This window comes from Glycine max, chromosome 11 (genome assembly GCF_000004515.6).
Source record: "Glycine max cultivar Williams 82 chromosome 11, Glycine_max_v4.0, whole genome shotgun sequence".
Lineage (NCBI taxonomy): Eukaryota > Viridiplantae > Streptophyta > Magnoliopsida > Fabales > Fabaceae > Glycine > Glycine max.
Window position 1 is genome coordinate 30,910,986 of NC_038247.2, and position 21,065 is coordinate 30,932,050.

At 31.4% G+C, this 21,065-nt stretch overlaps 1 long non-coding RNA gene and 1 other non-coding gene across 2 annotated transcripts; both read left to right on the forward strand.

Annotated features, from left to right (window-relative positions):
* The first annotated feature begins 4,333 nt into the window (after window positions 1–4,333).
* LOC113000947 (small nucleolar RNA R64/Z200 family) lies at window positions 4,334–4,426 on the forward strand. The gene has a single exon (XR_003266243.1). It is a non-coding gene; the product is annotated as a small nucleolar RNA R64/Z200 family (small nucleolar RNA).
* Window positions 4,427–7,419: 2,993 nt separating this feature from the next.
* Window positions 7,420–8,262, forward strand: LOC106797859 (uncharacterized). Its single transcript, XR_001387159.3, has 2 exons — window positions 7,420–7,735; window positions 8,002–8,262. It is a non-coding gene; the product is annotated as an uncharacterized lncRNA (long non-coding RNA).
* The last annotated feature ends 12,803 nt before the right edge of the window (window positions 8,263–21,065 follow it).

The window sequence follows — 21,065 nt, forward strand, 5'->3', positions numbered from 1 at the left end:
GCATATTTTATAGCATGGAGCAAGGCCCATGCTTTCGCTTCCTCACTGTGTAGACAGTGACCAATACCAACTTTGTTCTCATCAATGAAAAGTGTTGCATCTATATTGATCTTCTAGTACTTCTTTTGTGGTTTTGTCTATCGCGAGTGTGCATCAATTGTCTGAATTGCTCTTGGTGGTTGAGAGGTCTTTTGAGCATGACTTCATTCATGGAGGAATTGCATAGTGAGAGAGATTGAGATGTTTAGAGTAGTATCTACCTCATTCTAAAGTTTTTCATTTTGTCTTTTCCAAATATACCACAAAACCATAGCAATTCTTGATTGGAGATTGGAATTACTGGTTTCCCATAGCTTGAAGGTTAGCTCGCTTGCAGGTCCAACCTGGTAGAATTTTGGCTCAATTAAACTCCAAAGCGCAACAACTTTCCACGTGTTTTGGACATGTTAACAGCTGAAGAAAATATGAAAGTTGTTCACAGAATTGCTATAACATTAACAACAAGTAGAAGAGCACGTGACTCTCTTGGTCTGAAGCCTAACACGAGTAAGAGGGAAGTTTCTAAGAACACACCATCAGAAAATACTTTACCTTGGGTTGTACTTATAATTTCACGATGAGGTTCCAATTTCTAGCTACCTTTTAGTGGTTATTTTGGATTATTATTTCCATGACATTGTGGTAAGTTGATTTGATGTTCTACTCACCATTTGCAGTTAATCTCCATATGATTTTATCATTGACTTCACTGTTCAACAGGGGGAGGGAAGCAACATTTCTTTAGTCATTGTCATTGGAAATTTGTTGTACCACATCTTAATGCTAACATTGTTGTTGGTGGTTGATGAGTGGACTGACTTTAAGATCCTGAAGGCCGAGCGGGGTAGATGAAGTGATATATGGTCTTGTTGATGCTGGCACCCATGGTTGGCTCCAAATATTGATGGAGTTGTCATTAATTCCCCACAGAATACCATCCTTGACCAATATATGTGAAGCAAAAATACTATGCCATGCATAGCTTGGTTTATGCCTTAGTTTGGCATCCAAGTATCAAATATTTGAAAAATATTTAGCTTTGAGAATTTTAGAAATTGTAGTATTTGGGTTATTAATGAAATTCCAACCCTTCTTCCCAACCCTGCTAGGTTGAATCCATGGAGATTATGAAACCTCATACCTCCAAACTCCTTCTTTATGGAAAGCTTGTCCAAATTGAGCTAAGTTTATTCTTCTTGTTGATGCACCTTTCGATCCCCACCAAATTCAATTCAACATCCTTTGAATCTCATCCTTTAGAGTTGTTGGAAGCAAGTAGATACTCATGGTGTATGAAGGCATTGCTTGAGCACAAGATTTAATTAGAACTTCCTTACCAGCTTTGGAAAGATACTTCCCCGATCAGTGATTGATGCATTTCCAAATTCGATCCTCTACATAATTGAAAATTGCTTTCTTTGTTCTGCCATTGACAGATGAGAGGCCCAAGTATTTTCCAGACCCTATGATTGTAGAGACACCCAAACCAAACATGATTGTTTGCCTCAAAGATTGTTGAGTGTTGGTGCTGAAAAAAATATATGACTTGTCTAAATTGATCATTTGGCCAGAAGCCTTTTCATAGGTATCAAGGATTTTAGTGGGTCTAGTTGTTTCTTTCTCTGATATCATACAAAATAGAAAACAATTGCCACCAAATAAAAGGTGTGAGAGAATAGGTGTTCCTCTATACACCTTTATACCATGAATATCTCCCCTACACTCGACTTTTTTAAGGATGGAGGAGAATCCCTCTGTGCACAAAATGAAAAGGTAGGGTGACAATGAGTCACCCTATCTTAGCCCTCTTTTAGGTGAGATTGGTCCTACATGGTTCCCATTTATTTTGACTTGGTAATTTACAATTTTAAAACAAAGCTTCATCCAACCTATTTGTTTCAATTGAAATCTCATTTTATCCATCACCCGCAGAAGATAATCTCATTGGGCTCTATCAAAAGCTTTGCTAATGTCGATTTTCAAAGTCATTTCATTGTCTTTCCTTTTTGTTTTGCATCTCATATGGTGAATATATTTAGTGGCACACATTCTCTCTTCTCTCCCTAAATATTTTTTAAAAAAATTTTAAGAATGAGTGAGAGAGAGAAATAAATGAGTTTTAAAATATAAACATTAAATTACCTTATTATCCATAAATAAATTTATTATCATAAAATAAGTAGTTAAGTTTTTTATCCAAATAATTTGGTATGTTAGCATACCCCTTTATATTTATATCTTTTTTATTTCTTAAAACATAATTTTGGACTATACTTTCTAAAACAACATATATCAATTCCATAAAATAATTTTTAGGACTAGGTTTTAATAAAATACACATAATTATGGAATTTATTTTCTAGAAAATCATATATAAGTTCTAAAAAGTAATTTTAAAACTATGTTTTAGCACATTTAAAACAAAGTTCTATAAACTACTTTTTGGAATTGATAAATGTTGTTTTAAAAAGTGATTTTTGACCGTTATCGAACATTGCTTCCTTTAAGAGCTACAATAATCACTAATGGTGGGATGCATACTTATTTTGACATTAGATATTAAAAGACTAATTCCTATATCTAAAATTCCCAATACACAAAATGTGAGAAGACAACTAATGTCTATCAACAACTTTGATTTGTGAATATTCTCACACATTTTTTATTGTGTACAAAGAAGGAGTATTATGCACACCATATAATAGATAAAGTGTACATTGAAATGTATTATCACAAGGAGGAAATGTATAGTATCACATATATTTTATGAAAAATTCAGTAATACATAAAAAAGATTTAAAAAATAATGAATAAAGAGGTTAATCGTTTATAATAAAGATTGGATAAAATATAGGATTTAAAAAGTAACAAATATAGAGAGTAAAAATTGGATTTAAAAAGATATAATTGGTAATAAAAATAAAAGGGCAGTGGTGTACTTAGCAAAGAATGTGCAAATAACAAGCCCTTTCTTTTATATGTAAGTAAGCTATTTATTGGGCTTGGTGGTTTAATATAGGATTGAGTCAGGCTTAAATAATGTTTTAATTAATTATTATTCTTTATAATTTATTGTGTATATGTTTATCATAATTTAAGATTTTATTTATATTTTAATTAATTAGAAATTATTATTGTTTCAGGATTTCTTGTTATTGTTTAATCCAAATATTTTATCGTTTGACTGAGTTTTCTTATAAAAATATAGAATGCGAGTCTATATTAAATGAATTAGTGATTTTTTTAGGTTCTTTTCCTTTTATCATATCTTCTCCTTTTATCATTTTTAGGTTTTTTTTTGTTATCTTTAAATGAATTAGTAATTTTTTTGTCATGTTTTATATAAAATATATATATTGCATTAAATAAAAGAAATGTTAAATAAACCTGAATAAAATTGATGAAATAAATGGTCTTAAGACGAGTAAGTTTTATATAAAATATATAAATAACAAAAAATGTTGAATAAAAATGATTTATTAAGTGAAGCCATGATTAAGTGTCGACATCTATCAAAGGGACGGTAAAGGTCCGCGGTGCATATTTGACATTGATTCCTATGCGCCTCTCCCCACCGTCCGATCCATATCTCTCACCCCAATCTCCAGCCGTTCATCTCTATATTTCACTCCACCCCTTTACTGCCATTTGTAATTGCTAGCAGAAACCCTCCTCGCTCGTGTTATAAAATACACATTCACATTCTCAACTCAACCTCCATCTCATTTCCACCGCAACTCACTCCCTCTCTCCCTCTCTCTAATTCATTCGTAATACACAGGTTAGCATTTCTCCTATTATCTGCTTTTTATTCAATCGTTTTTCTTTATTTTATGCTAAACCCTAATCACCTGCCTCTCATTACTTCATTCCATTACTCTCCTCTCTGATTATTATTGTTTCTATTGTTCACTTTCTGAAATCGTATTGTCGTCTTCGTTATTTATGGCTTTCCTTCACTGTTTTCTTGTTCTTGAAATTGCCTATTAAATTAAATTCCATCAGTGAATAGACATGATGATTCTTACGCTGGTCTGTTTTTCTGAATCATCATGATAAATATAATGTTTTTATTTTTATATTCTGAATTTCTTCATCTTTTCGTTGGGTTTCCTCTTTGAATTTTTATTTTCAGTGTACGCCCATGTGCTTTCCTTGGATTCTTGTTTTTGTTTCTTAATATTTAATTGTAATATTTCTTGTGAATTTCTTGATTTTGTTGTTTATTTAGGTATTTTCCTATAGAAATTGAAATCTTGAGCTAATCTTTTTAGGTTTTGATTTTTTTTTATATGTTCTGCAGTGTTCGTTTCAGAAATAAATTCGCATGTCAGACTTCAGAAATTTTCAAATCGATGAGAATGAAAATTCTGTTACTTAGCAGAATTTTTAATTTATTTATTTATAATTGTGTTGCTGAGCAGAATTTGTAATTTATTTATTTATAATTCTGTCAGCTGAATTTATACTTTATTTATTGATGATGATTCTGTACTCAGCAGAATTCATAATTTATTTATTTATTTATAATGCTGTTATTTAACCGAATTTATAATTTATTTATTTTTTATTCTGCTGTTAATGATAACTTATAATTTATTTGTTTATAATTTATTGATAATTCTGTTAAGCAGAATTATACTTTATTTATTGATGATGATTCTGTTACTCAGCAGAATTCATAATTTATTTATAATGCTGTTATTTAACTGAATTTATAATTTATTTATTTTTTATTCTGCTGTTAATGATAACTTATAATTTATTTGTTTATAATTTATTGATAATTCTGTTAAGCAGAATTATAATTTATTTATTGAGAATTCTGTTATTCAGCAGAATAAATTATTTATATTATTTTAAAAGGGTTTGAATTACTACCTTATCTTTAATGATCAATAGAGTTTGGGCCATTCTTTTATAATTTAAACATATGGCTATCACCTTTGATGCATTGTCTTTAATTTCTCTTTCGTATCATTTATTATTATTTTTTTCATCTCATTTCTTATTTTTTATTCATATCATTTATGTATAAAATTAAAATTTTATAATTATTAATTAAAATTTAATACTTAAAATTATAGTAAAATACATAAATATATGTAAAATAAATTATAAAATACTAAAATCTTAATAATTAGTATTTTTAATTAATTATAAAAATCTATTCTTTTATTCACTCTAGGTAAATATCTATCATGAAAAAAACCTTTTGGTATATAGTTTTCATTTATTTTAGCTTTGGAAAAATGAATTTTAATTTTTTCAATTTAGTGAAATACATAAAATAGTTCTCATTTTACATTTGACATTACAATCTGATTGTTGGTACAATCTATATGTAAAATGACAACTTACCCTTGCATATGCAAAGAGGCTGTTTCCGGATTCGAACCCATGACCAACAAGTCACCAAGGCACAACTTTACCGCTGCATCAGGGCTCGCCCTCTTTTAAGTAACAACTATAAAGTTTTAATTTTATACATAAATGATATGAAAATAAATAAATGACATGAAAGATAAATTAAAGATGATATTAATTGTAATAGTCATAACATTAATGATAGAATTCAAAATATAAAAAAATATCCAAATTTTATTGGTCATTAGAAATGGGGTGGTTTAAACCGATTTTTACTTGGGATCAGTTAGACAAACCCTTGTAAAAAAAAGTTTTTAACTCCGCCTATGTTCTCATAGCCGGTCCCAAGCCCGAACAAAGGAGGAGGGTTTTGATATTAACAAATGGAAATTATTACAGTCTTCTAGATATAATTTGTGATTGGAGGTAGGGTAAAAACTTTTGCATTATAATTACATTTTAATTAAATTCTATTGACAAAATATTTCTTAGGAGGAGTCTCATGCTTTTTGGAGAGCAAACAAATTGTATATAGTAACTGTTATAAATCAATGCTCACTTGTTGATGGCACCACCCTCATTGGTGACATCTCCCCGGAGCAGTCTCATATTCCATTGGCTTTTGGAGTGGTGTTGTCGCATTTATCATTTGGGACTGGCCATGAGAGTAACATATCCATCCATATGTTTTGTTAAATTTTGTTATTTAAATTGAATAGGGAGTTTCATGCTATAGATCTATTTTTACTGTTTCTTTTATGTATCCACTGTGATTCATTGATTATATTACTTTCCAGTCATTCCTAGGTTACTATTGAGTTATGTCTTTGCGAGTTTTACTTAATATTTTAATGTGCTTCTAGTCTATTAGATGCTAATTTATTATTGAAAAAAGCAGATATGAATAAACTGGGAACATAACGGTGCTTGGTAGAACACAGAGCTAAAAGCTAAGTCGGTTATAAGAGTATCACTATTAATATTATGAGTAAGATGTTAAACCATCATCTCTTGTATATATTAAATCCGGCAATTTAAGATCTTGTTGGTAATATTGCTGCAGGCACAGTGAGCAACCGTCGGTCAAAAGTTGATAACCGGCAAAGAATCAGTTTCAGCCCCTGCTTGATTTAAGCAACAATAAGGTTGACAAATAATCAGTTTCAGCACTGCTTGAACTTAAGCAACAATAAGGTTGGATTAATTTATTTGGTATTTATCATGTGATTAAGTCTCTGATAGTTAATTTTTTCTTTTTGAAATTTCCTTGTGCCTTATTTCTCTATAAGGTTGACAAATAATCAGTTTCAGCACTGCTTGAACTTAAGCAACAATAAGGTTGGATTAATTCATTTGGTATTTATCATGTGATTAAGTCTCTGATAGTTAATTTTTTCTTTGTGAAATTGCCTTGTGCCTTATTTCTCTCTTTATGAATTTTTGCGAATTCATCTATATGTTGAGAGACATGATGAGTTTTTCATTGCTCCGTTTTTGGGGAATCACAATGACTGATAACAATTTCCAATTTCTGATCTTCAAATGCAGATAATTTGTCTTTTTTTGAATTTCTAGAACATTTTGTTGCAGTAGAGAATTTTGCGTGTTAATGGCTCTGGTTTTCTGCTTTTTGTCGAAGTATTGGTATTCTTCTTAATGTGAGTGTAGATTTTATCATGCATGAGAATCGTTGCTATATATATTCTTTGCAATCTCTATTTTTTCATTTCTGTAGATGTGTTGCAATTGAAATTCATTTATTATATTGTTTTAGCTTTTGATTTTGGTTTCTGCAGTTCTGCATGTGAAAGTTAATCAAACACTGCATTTTATTCTGCATTTTATGATTATATGATGTAAAAAAAAATTATACTGGGTGTATTTTAATGAATTGAATTCTATTGGAACAATGCCTAAATTTTCAATATATAGCGTAGAATATAATGCGTTTCCAAAAATGTTGTATATATAACACACGGAGGTGATATAAGCCGCTTGTTTGAATGAGTGAGGTCTAATGTCCCTAATACTGAGTTTATATATTGTTTGGACAAAAAGCGGTGTCTAAGTTCTATGGTTAGTGACCTCGCAGTCTTGCTCCCAAGCCTAACACAACTCGTAGTCTTGCACTCGGCGCAGCAGCCAATACTCAAGCTTGCTCATCCTTGGCCTGAGTGGTTCTAACTCATGAAGTGCTTGCTCGACAAGGGATACTTCTGTCGTGAAGAGGGAAAAATGTTATGCAATGCTGGTATGGGCATGAAGGATTTCAACGTCATTAGAACCAAGTGTGCCTCAATTTCGGTAGAGACCACTTTCATCTTTTAAGGTAAAATATACATTTTAAAAGAAAGTGTTCCTTGGATTGCTTATGGCACATGATATAATCTGTTTGATGTTTAGTTAATCATTGGTGTATTCTGTTTGTACAAAGGTTTGGCAGTGCTTCAGAACTCTGTCAGACTGTGATATTCAATTGAACAAGAACCTAGGCTTGATTTATACCATTTTTATATTCCATATTTGAGTTTTATATAGTTTGGAGCGTAGGTTTTATTATGATAATTTTATTCTTATATTGTGTCTGCTGTACAGGAGATTTTTTAGATAAAGGAGGGTATTTCAACAAATAATGCATGCTGGGAAATTGGAGAATCACCGGTTAAGTTAGTGGGCTGAACATTAGTTAATGTCCTTTTCGGAAACCTATTCTGTTCATATTGTTTTTATTGGTCTAAAATTTCCCACGTAGCCTTCAGTGTGTAAGATTGAAATAACTCATTCTCCAGAGAATCTCACTTTCATGCTAGAGATGTCATTTTTGGTTCTCCGAGTTGTGTAATGGGAGAAGGTAAAGGAATTGGATTGGCTAAGTGGAAATTTTATTTTATATATATACACGAGACTTGCCATTATATTATTCAAATGTGAATAACAAGGAAGATCTATTTGATTAGAAAATGGGAAATTTTGGGTCTTTATAAGTGAAATTTTGTGTTAAAGTGAGAAGCATAGGAGATTAATAGAAAATGTGTTGCATGAAAATGGTGGATGACTCAAGCAAAATATTATTGCTATGACTTGTCTGCTGCTCAATCATTTTGTTCCAATATATTTGGAGGTCATTAAGAAATTCTATATGTTTAAGTATTTAGTGTCCTTTTAATTGGTTTTATTCTATGCACTTTGTAGCCTAAATCATAAAAAATAAGCTTCACTCAGTATTTGATTGATCCTTTTCTAATTAATTTTCAACCTAGTACTAGTACTTCAGTGTACAAGCCTGTGTGTTTCTTAATATGATTTTGTATGATATATACTATTAACTATTTTCACATCATATTCAACATTCTACATCAATTCATTAATTTAATTAAGAATAATGAACACTTTGTTTACTTGTAAATGGTCACAAACTTGCAATTAGAAATAATAAAAACCTACCCAGCGATGTCTAGCTATAAACATGGTACCTGAATTTTGGTAATAAATTTATGCTAGTATAGTCAGAGAAGTTTTCTCAGGCATCATTTCTCCAATAGAAAACTTATCATGCAGTATCTTATGGGGTTAGATAGTAATCAAATGGATGCCCATAAAACAGAGTTTATTGTAACATTTTTTGCAACATGTCACATCACTTTGGAAAATTGGATATAAACTTAGACATAGTATTAGGAAATAAATTTTTGGAGTAACTTCGATTTTTATCCAAATGGTCGTGAGAACCGTAGGGTCTTCTCTTGCATCTCTGGCCTAATCTATTTGAGTTCTCTATCCAATGCCCTTGCGGGGTAGGATTGCATCAATTGACAAAGAGAATGTCATTCTCTTCCTTAGACAGAACATATTTTATAGTTGTTTTCACCCGGTTCTTATCTTTATGGAATTGGATTCATCCTTGTTAAATACCAACATGCATTTATAGCTCATTCCATATTTAATACTAAGATACCGTTTGGCCCAGCTTTATTTTTTTTTTCTTTCTTAAAAGTTACTTAAGTTAAAATAAAAAATAAGTAGAAGTTGTTTATTATTTATTATTTTTTTACTTTATAAATTCTTTAAATTAAAAGTTGGATAAAATAATTGAGAGTGTAACCATAAATATTAAATTTTCTAAAAAATATTTTCCTTTTTTGTTATTTTATCTTTAAAAATAAGAAGCTTTTTTAAAGAAGTTTTACTGTTTGGCTCAACATTATTTATGATATTATTTGTGATATAATTTTACAAAATTTTGATATCAAATCAAATAAATTATTTAAGTCAGAAAAACAGAAAGTCATAATATTATTATAACAAAAAACTATTTTCACATTGATAATATATATATTAATATAATTTGAAGTAAATTCTTCATCTATGTAAATTAAATGAAAACTTTCATATTTCTTTTATATATATATATATATATATATATTATTTTGTTTCGTTAGCATAGTAAGAAATTTATCAATGACAAAAGTGTTAAAATAACCATGCAGGATTTATCCATTGAGACAAAAGTTCTTTTGTGATTTCATCTATTCTCTCTTCACAATGGATTTATCTTGGTGATGGAACTCTATCATCATGTCAAAAGGCAGCAAGTGAGACTTTTAAGCTTAGAATGAGATGAATGATTCATCTTTATATTGTTTGAACAAACATCTTGGTGGCACTGAAATCTAAGTTCTTCACATCCTCTGCTAAGAACAAAAGCTTAAGAGAGAAAATAGCATTTCAAGGACTTGAGTAACACACTTGTAGTGTTCAAAATTTTAGAATTTGATATTAATTTTGTTTAAGAAAATATGTATCTAGAATATTTAAATAAACTCAACATGAAGCAACTACAACAAAAAGTTATAAATATCTGCAAAATGTTATCAAACTTAAAATTTGACGACCTTTAAGACTAACTTATAAAAAAATTAGTATCGATGAATAGAAACAAAATTAGAAGTTGAAGACCAATCAATTAATTTCAATAGAGGAATTCTTGAAAGGAAATAATCTGATTCTCCAAATACGAGTAGTCTTGCAACAAATACCATCACAAAGCCACTTTCATTGCTTGAATGAAATTAATTATTGATGCAAAATATTATACCAAAATATAAGATCACATACTATGCACTACGATGATCGAAAAACAAAAGTTAACAATTGAGCTTTGTCACCAAGTATGGGTAGTTTGCTCACACCATTGTTTCCTTTAGCCTCATATTGTCGAGATAAATTAAATCCGAACCTAAGATCACATACCCGACACTCCCAAAACAAATCAAGCCATTAACCTTTGCCAACAACAAAAAAATTGTTATTTTTCATTTTTGATATTTTCATTCTCATGTTGCCAACAAATGAAGTGTTTTGATTACCTAATAGCAATACGATAATAGCATTAAGTATAATTAAAAAGCAGAAATTGAAGGACTTAAAAACAAATATTTGTCTAGTGATAAAAAACAAAGGAAAACATTAAATTAAAAATATGAACAAATATTTTTATATTTTTTTCTATTTCTATTATACAAAACCAAAACTCATACTTTGGAAGGACTTCATTTTGGCAAACTACACTATGACTATAGTATTTGTACCTTCTCTAGAAGCAAGGAAGGATTCAACTTGTCAACATATTCTCTGAATAGAGTACACTCTATCCTCACCCTGCTTGTACACAAAATCATTATTTTAAATAGACACATAAAGCATAAGAATAAATAAACTTCCAAAAAAATATATCTTTCATCCTCAAGTTGAATCATATTCATCATGGTCTTCTTGCCATCCTTTTCGTTCTCTCCCTCATTTCCAACTCTAGTGAATAGTCCCATGACATCTTATCCAACAAATATCACAAGAGCATAATAGTAGAAATAATAATCAAATCAAACTTTATTGAATTTAGAAGAGCAACCTTTCCCACTAAATAATCAACATCAAGACCACCATCCATGATTGTAGAAATAGGCACCAAATCATACACAATGTTTGGGACTGCACCATCCTCTAACAATATGACCTTGGCGCTAAATTGAAATATGAGTTTGTAAAGATGGTGGTTAGTCTTGAAACCACCAATATTAGAAGCAACACCCACCAGATGGAAGGAATAACATTTTCCTTTCTTGATTTCATTTTGAAATTTGTAAACCAATGTCCTCTTCACAGTGGTATGGATTCTATCTCCCTACATAATAAATTTCCTTCCTTGATTTCTTTAATGTTACAAGATTTTGTTTCCATATATTTTTTACATTGCATTTAAAAAATATATGAAAACAAAAACTTGTAACATTAAAGAAAACCACCCATATGAGAATCTACCAATACCATCTCCAAGGAGTGTGATATTTTTTTATTTTTGAAATCAGGAACCAACCACAAACGAACAACCCTAACACATATTTTCCAGTTTTCTCTAGTAGCGTCAATCTCAACAACAATGTTATGATTGTTGGCCATTATGAAAATTATGGATATACGGGTTTATGGATTTAGGAAAATACAGTGATAGCTAGAATGGTTTGTGCACTTCACACTAAAATTTTGAATCTATTTATAAGGTTCAAAATACGTTACCCTATCCCTCCATCAAAAATCACATTTGAAATTAAAAATTAAAAATTTGTTCATTAGTGGATCATATTAGGGTTTGAGTGAGAAGGGAATAGTTGTGAAATCCCTAAACCTATTTTATTTGAACTTCAAAATGACATAACAGCTACAAACTTACCTAAATTTGGACTCCTTTGTAAGTGTGCATACATTATTTGGAGGACTCTCCTCCGTTTCCAGCATTCGCATACCTTTGTAAGTGTGGTCAAATCCCTATTCAGACTACTATCACTTTATTTTTCTATTTGGGTGAAAACTATGCTCTCTGGGTAGCCTTCTCTTGCTCTCTGTCTCCCCCTTACATGTTCTTCTTCTCTAATGTTTTGCCTTTACGTTGGGTTTGGTTTTCCTTTATGTTGTTTTGCCTTTGCATTTTGTTTAGTTTTCCTCCTTGTTGTTTTGCCTTTGCCTTTGCGTTTTGTCTTTGTTTTAGATTGGTAATTTCCTTTTATTATACTCCATTTTTTTACTATTGCAATTCCTAAAATAGTAAATAATGGAGATAGTAATTTTTGGATGGATTGCTCACAAGTTGACACCTGTCAAAAACTTATTTTTGTGTTTGCTTTAGGTGTAGATAATATAGATATAGATATCACCCATAGCAATAGTATAACACAGTCTACCCGACATACATATAAATAAGAAAAGCATATAAATATGCAGAATTTAATTAAATCAATTTTATTCAAATCACGTAAACAAATTCAAGTGGGCAAAAAGGTCACATTCACTACACTATTACAAAAAAAAAAACTTATTAAAAACATATCCGGCTTAGAACAAGGCCGTCCGAGTTTACAAAAAAAAAACTCAAGTTAAGCAGTGGAATAAAATAAAGTAAAATAACATGTTTAGAACATCATGCAATTGAAAATGCCCCAATGACACATCCAATCAGAGAATTGTGTCATAGTGTCCTCTAGCACAAGATTCTTTAAAGTCATCCACCTAACAATCTACTCCCACGAGCACAAGGTTCGAGATCATCACAAGATCAAAATACAAATAACACATAGGAAGTGAGTTATCACATTCCTAAACAAGTAAAGATAAAAGAAAACACACACACACACACACACACACACACACATACATATACTATAATATCATATAAGTATAATAAGCTCAACTTAGCGCAATGCATGTCATTTTACTACTCATTAATCACTTATTCCTAGGATTTAATCACAAAATCACATTCCACACCTTCACATTAATCACATGTTCAGAACAACACATCTCAAGTACAATACAACATCTCACATTCACACAATTCATTACGCACCATCACGTAACAAGTCACAATGATCATTACACAGACACTATGCAACAGATACACTTTGACTCAATCCTATATGCAATATGGTATCATGTCAGTGACAAAAACTTGTTGGGTGCTTAGGAGTACATGACAAGATCGACCATACACTAGAAAGTTAGGTTCCTCTCACTTGGTAAAATCATAGGGAAACCAGTCAAGGTCACACTATTTTCCGAGAATGCTCTAACCATGTGGGATTAGCACAGACTTAAAGGAGCACTCAAACCGAGTGTATTTTCTCCCAAGGCCACTCTGAAGAGTCCGTTAGGACCTCTTCCTCTTGATTCAGGTCCAACCCAAAAAATATTTTAGCATGCAGACTGTATCTATGAATTGTACAAATCACATGACTCCTTAATTATTCTCAAAATAATTTGAACTCATCGCGCCTCAAAGTGATTAAATTTGTCAGTTTGCCTTAGTGGATCCCATCACAATACTCATCGCGCATCAACAAAGTTGTTAAACTCGTCTGGTTCCCACAGTAGATCAAATCAGAATACTCATTGCGTATTAACTCGTCGCCCTTAAAAGGTCTTATAGTCATGTTATTGTACGGTTTATAACTCACAACTCGGTGCACAAAACATCTCAATATGCATGTATCTTAGAATTCAACACATACTAAATCTATCACATATGCCCAATCTCAATCACAATGTTATAATCCCAAGGCAACATATTATCACACCTCATGAATCATATACACATCACAATATTAATATATATATATGGCACAAACACAAACTCTACCTATGAATTATGCAATGTACACAACTACTCAATTATTTTCAAAATCATTTTAATTTGATGCGCCTCAAAGTGATTCAACTCGCTGGGTTCCCATAGTGGATCCCATCACAAAACTCGTCGCACAAAACTCGTTACCCTTAAAGGGTCTTACAATTATGTGATTGATTAGCTCATAATTCACAACTCAATGCATACAATATCTCCATCACATGTATTTCACCATTCATCACATATTCAATTTCTCACTTGCACACAATGCCAATTAAATTTTCATGATCCCAATATAACAATTTATCATGGTAATCTAGTAAATCTCTTCCAAAATACAAACAAATTATACAAAAATGTTTCTCACAACATGAGGAGTAAAATCCCTCAAACAATTTGACATAATCATATCAAAATTAAAGGAATCAAAGTCATAGGTCAAACACCAAGAACACTCAATTTTATCAATCAATTTGCATCATGACATCAATTGGTCCATCAAACACAACAATCATGTAATTATAGTCTTAATGTAAGAATTACATTACAATAAAAATCCCAAAATAAACCCCAATTTGATCCTCTAAGGATTCCTACACATGTTCATTCTAATCCCAATTGCAATAAACTCATCTCATACCTCTAAGCGGGCTCACGTGTGTAGTTCGACACTGATAGTGACATCTTTAGTGGTTCCCTAAGATTTCTCAAGCTTTTCTTTGTTGGGAATAAATTTGTATGACCACAATCCAAGTCATCATGAAATCAATTCTAATTTTAATAATAAAGTATTATTTTGTTTTCAATGTCATATTTTACTATTTGATTAAATGGTCCATTTGATAATGTCCTTGATTAAAATTAAAGACTTGTTATTATAATAGAGATTATGATAGTGAGAAACAAGTTTGTTCTAATTTTAATCTAAACCGTTCTTGATCATAGGATTATTGTAAATAGGATATCAATAATCGGGATAGATTAATGTATATGTGATAGTATTTATTGGATAAATATTAATAGATCTCATTTATTAATTTGCATATATAGATAAGTCACATGTTGATGTGATCATTGAACTGACTCAACTGAAATTTTCTAATGGTTAAAATTTACCATAAACTGTCAATAGAAAATTCTCAAGAAGAGGTATAATAGCTTTCTTTGACCTGAGATTGTCATATAATTAATAGGTTATTTGTTGTATTTTGATTTCAAACACCTAATGCTTTAGAGCACTTGTTGAATGGATATTGGATATGATTAAATACCTGTAGAATTAATGATTAATCAAGAAGGAATCCATCAACTCTTGGTAATGAGTTTGCGCTCTATGAATAAAATTATATCCTGGCTAGAAAAATTAAATGAAAGAAGAAATGAGTTTCTTAAGTCGTTATAAGTTAACTCATAAGGGTTTGACAGTAATATCATACTCTAGAGTTAACCCAGAACTGTAAAGATGGAAGAAATTATTACAGTACTCTTTTATTGCTACTTCATGCTATCCGGACGTTAAGGAGTGTTACTAGATGCCTACCTTGATTAGTATATTAATTTGATTAATATATTACCTGCTTAGTATTGAATCTACGGGGTCACACACAAACGAGTGTTCTAATCTCTGTTAAAAAAATTATTTTAATATTTGATGATTAATTAAATTAGAGAATTTAATATTATTAAATGATTAATTGATTTTAAAAAGATGGAATATTATTATATTTCTGCTAGCAATGACAATATAAATAATGTGAAAGATTTGATGAAAGAATAGAAACAAACATGTATGATTTTGTATTTGGAATTTGGGTTGAAAAGACAGCTAGATAAAACTTTGACTTGGTCAATTATTATTTCAATTTTAATTGTTAAATGGTTAGCAATAAAAGGTAACAAGAAATAATATATCTTAAAAAAAGGATACTATCAATAATGATTTTGATTTGATTAGAAATATGATATCTTAAGCGTGCTATAAATAGAGCCTTGGGCTTCACGTTGAAACAACTCTGAATATCACTTCTCTATTCATATTTTTTTACCACTTGTCAAAGTTGTTGGCGAATAGAGGTCAGTCTCGGTGTGGATACACATAGAGTTTTCACACTATTGAAGAATATTTTGCTTCAAGAGCTCATCAATAGGTGCACATTTTAATATGTCATCTGTTTATAATATAATTTAAATACAAAATAGATCCTTTTATTCTGCTGTTTTTGAACACCTTTTTTCTTACATTCTTATGATTGCTCTGCTAGGGTTTCCAAGCATTAGAGAGAAGGAGAATGGGTTGGAGCCTCAATTTCATTGTCTCTATGCAAGTGACATTTCTCTCTCTACAAACATTATTTCACATATCCCAACTTTGAGATATTGAGAAAATGAGTTGCAAAGGGGGTGTCCAAATTTCACGGTGATCTAACGGTTAACGAGTCTAGGATCGTAGTTTTTCTGGGATAGATTTGGGTGTATGCGGGAAAAAGATACAGTTTTGGGAGAGGAAGAAGGGAAAACGAATTTGAGAGGAAGAAAGAGCATAGAGCGTAGAGATGTAAAAATTGATCTAATATGATTGTATTTATAGCTAGGGTATTCTTAGCCTATTATTTACTCTATTTTTCTTTATTTTATTATCTTATTAAAAGGAACTATATTTTACTCTTTCATTGAACAAATAACCAATTAAAACATTCCTTTATTTTTAGGGTGTTAATTTTTGTGTTACCAATCTGTTGAGTTAGGTGTCAACAGTTGTCAATAACTAACTTTAGTGGGCAAGAGCAACAACACTTTGGTTGTCACATAATACAATGGGTGTGTTGAAGGAAACTTACAACTCATTAAACACGGTCTCAATCCAGGATAATTCTATAGTAGTTTATGCCAAACTACGATATTTTGCCTTTGCACTTGATCTTGCAGGTCCACCAAGATATATGATAAGGACCCAAATATATGGCAAAACCTGAAATTCACCTTCAATGATCAACATTTGATGCCCAGTTTGCATCACAAAGGGCTTGAACAGAGTAAGGTTGACCTAAAACAATAACTTGAAGATGAAGACCATGCAAAACTGTACCTTTCATGTACCTTAAGATTGTTTTCATTGTAGTTATGTGTGACTTTAAAGGATTTGCCATAAATTGGCAAACCTTATTCATAGAGTAACTGATCTCAGGTCTAGTGATGGTCAAGTCTTGTAAAGCACCCACTACGGACTTGTATAAAATGGGATTTGTGAAGAGATTTGAGCCTATTTTAGTAAGTTTACAATTGAAGGCCATAGGAGAAGAGGGATTAACTAAGCTTCTATCATATTAGTTTTATGTGGTAAATCCATTGTATACATGTTATGAGTGAGAAGTAAGACATGAACTGTTAGCACATTTAATTAAAGAAGTATCATACTCAAAATTACGAGCATTAAACCGAGAAGTCATTGCAAAGGAATAAGCTACTTGGTTTGCTTGTCTCTTAGCAAAACTCACCATTGAGTTTGGAATAACTATCATCCTTGTTCTACATTCAAGAAGTATCATGTGGTATTAAGAAGAACCATGTTGATTTGCTTGCCGATTATCAACCAATGCCATACAATCATTCTTAAAAAAACCTTTGAGATGTTTAACTCTTGTGCCCCTTTTATAGCACGGAGTAAGGCATATGCTTTCGCTTCCTTTGCTTCTAGACTTCCTGAATCTTGCATAGTTTATGCCTTAAAAAAGGTTCCTTCCTCAATGCGTAGACAGAGACCAATGCAAAATGATAGAGATTGAGATGTTCAAGTACTTCCTTTGTGGTTTTGTCCATCGCGAGTGTGCATAAGCTGTTTAAAATTCTCTTGGTAGTTAAGAGATCTTTCGAGCATGGCTCCATTTGAGGAGGAATTGCATAATGATAGAGATTGAGATGTTTGGAGTAGTGTCTACCTAATTCCTTAGTTTTTCATTTTGCCTTTTCCAAATACACCACAAAACCATAGCAATTCTTGATTGGAGAATGGAATTACTCAATTATTGGTTTCTAAGAGCTTAAATGTTAGCTTGATTGTGGGTTCAACCTGATAGAATTCTGGCTTAATTAAACTACAAAGTCCAACAACTTTGGACATGTTCACAATCGAAACACATGTGTAAGTCATTCTCGAAATTTTCATGACATTAACAAGTAGAAGGGCACGCGACTCACTTGGTCTGGAGCCTAACATGAGTAGGAAGACAATTTCTAAGAACACGCTATAAGAAATGCTTTACCTTGGGTTGGACTTGTAATTTCCAGACAAGGTTTTTCCAATTTTCAGCTACCTTTAAGTTGTTATTTTGGACAATTGTTTCCATGACATTGTGGTAAGATGATTTGACGTTGTACTCACCATTTGCAGTTAATCTCCATAAGATTTTATCATTGACTTCGTTGTTCAACAGGGGGAGGGAAGAAAAATTTCATTGGTCGTTGTCATTGAAAATTTGTTGTAGCACATCTTGACGCCAACATCGTTGTTGGTTGTCGATGAGTGAACTGACTTTGAGATCATCAAGATTGAGCAGGGTTGATGAAGTGATATATGGGCTTGTTGATACTCGAACCCAAGGTTGGGTCCAAACGTTTATAGAGCTACCATCACTTTTTTTGCACTAAATGCTTTCCTCGACCAATATATGTGAAGCAAAAATACTATAGGATGTATAGCTTGGTTTATGCCCTAGTTTGACATCTAAGAATCCAACATTTGGATAATATTTATTTTTGAGAATTTTATAAATTGTAGTATGTGGGTTATTAATCAAATTCCAACCCTGCTTTCCTAACATGGCTAGGTTGAATCCGTGGAGATTACAAAATCCTATACCTCCAAACTTCTTCTTCACGGAAAGCTTGTCCCAATTGAGCCAGTTTATTCCTCTTGTTGATGCACCTTTTGATCCCCCACCAAAATAAATTCAGCATCATTTAAATCTCATCCTCTAGAGTGGTTGGAAGCAAGTGGATACTCATGCAATATGAAGGGATTGCCTAATTAGAACTTCCTTATTACTAGCTTTGGTAAGATACTTTCTCTAGAAGTGATTGATGCATTTCAAAATTCGATCCTTTAGACAACTGAAAATTGCTTTATTTCATTTGCCTATGATAGAAGGGAGGGCTAATTATTTTCTAGACCCTATGATTGTAGAGGCACCCAAAAGAAACATGATTGTTTGCATCAAATATTGTTGAGTGTTGGTGCTGAAAATTTTTTATGACTTCTCTAAATTAATCATTTGGTCAAAAGCCCTTCCATAGGTATCAAGGATTTGAGTGAGTGTAGTTGCTTATTTCTCTAATGCCATGCAAAATAGAAAACAATTGTCACACAAATAAAAGGTGTGAGAGGACAGGGGCCCCTTTGCACACCATGAATATCTCCCTTGCACTTAGGTTTTTTAAGGAGAGAGGAGCACCCCTCTATGCAAAGAATGTAAAGGTAGGGTGGCACTGAGTCACCTTATCTTAGTTCTCTTCGAGGAGAGATTGGTCCTGCATGGTCCTCATTATTTTGACTTGGTAGTTTATAGTTTCCAAACAAAGCTTTATCCAGCCTATCTATTTCATGTGAAATCTCATTTTATCCATCACTTGTAGAAGATAACTCCAGTAGGTTCTATCAAATTCTTTGCTGGTGTTGATTTTGAAATCCATGTTACTTGTCTTGCCTTTTGTTTTCCATCTCTTATGGTGAATAAATTCTAAGGAAATCAATGCATTATTAAGAATGGATCTGCCTTCAACCAAAGAAGATTGTTCATTGGATATACATTATGGAGGAGTGGTTTAAGTCTACCGGCTAAGGTTTTAGAGATGATCTTGTACAAGATGTTGCAATGAGAGACGAGTCTATAGTCTCTCATGATTTTCGGATTATTTATTTTGGGGATAAGGACAATGGAATTTTGGTTTTCTTGTAGTGGGATAAAATCTTGTTCAAGCCAAGATGTAGCTACTGAAAAAATATCGAGGCCATAAAGATTCCAAAATCTTTTGTAGAAAGTTGGGTTTAACCCATCAGGACCAGGGGATTGGTTAGAAAACATGGAAAAAAGGGCATCCTTAAATTCTTCAATGGAGAAAGGAGCAATTAAAGAAATATTATTAGCAAACAAGGTATAAGAAGGAATTGAATTTATTATTGGATCAATGTCCACACTGGAAACAACATACATATTATTAAAATAAACATTTGCAATATCACAAAGATCAATATGATTTGCAACCTCATTGCCATCTTCATGGGTTAAAGATTCTATAGAATTCATCCTTATCCTTGTTGAAGCAGATGAAGGGAATAAATGAGAGTTGATATCACCATTCTTTAGCTAGAAGGCTTTAACACATTGTTTCCAATAATGCAAAGAATTTAATTACCAAAATAGGTAATTAACATGCAGATATTTAGAATTGCATAAAAACCTCTTTCAAATTCAATTATAATTTAAACTATCAATAGATTTTTTTTTTATTTTATTAAAGAATTATGGTAAGTGCATTACATTTTACAATTTTGCCTTAATACTTGCAATTAACACACAATGTTTGTTAAGTATACTCCTCCCTTCTCTTTATTTTATTTATTATATTTATATCCTTTTATTTGTTAAAACATAATTTTGGACTATTCTTTCTAAAACAATTTACATCAAGAATTATGTTTTGATAAAATACACATAATTATGGAAAGTATTTTTCTAGAAAACCATATATAAGTTCTAGAAAGTAATTTTCAAAACTATGTTTTAACACATTTAACACAAAGTTCTAGAAACTACTTTTTGGGATTGAGATATGTTATTTTGAAAAGTAATTTGGGATAGTCATCAAACATATCTTTCTTGACGAGTTACAATAATTACTAATGGTAGATTTTAATGCTAGATATTGATAAACTAATATCCTATATCTAAAATTCCCAATGGATAAAACATGAAAAGACAACTAATGTAAT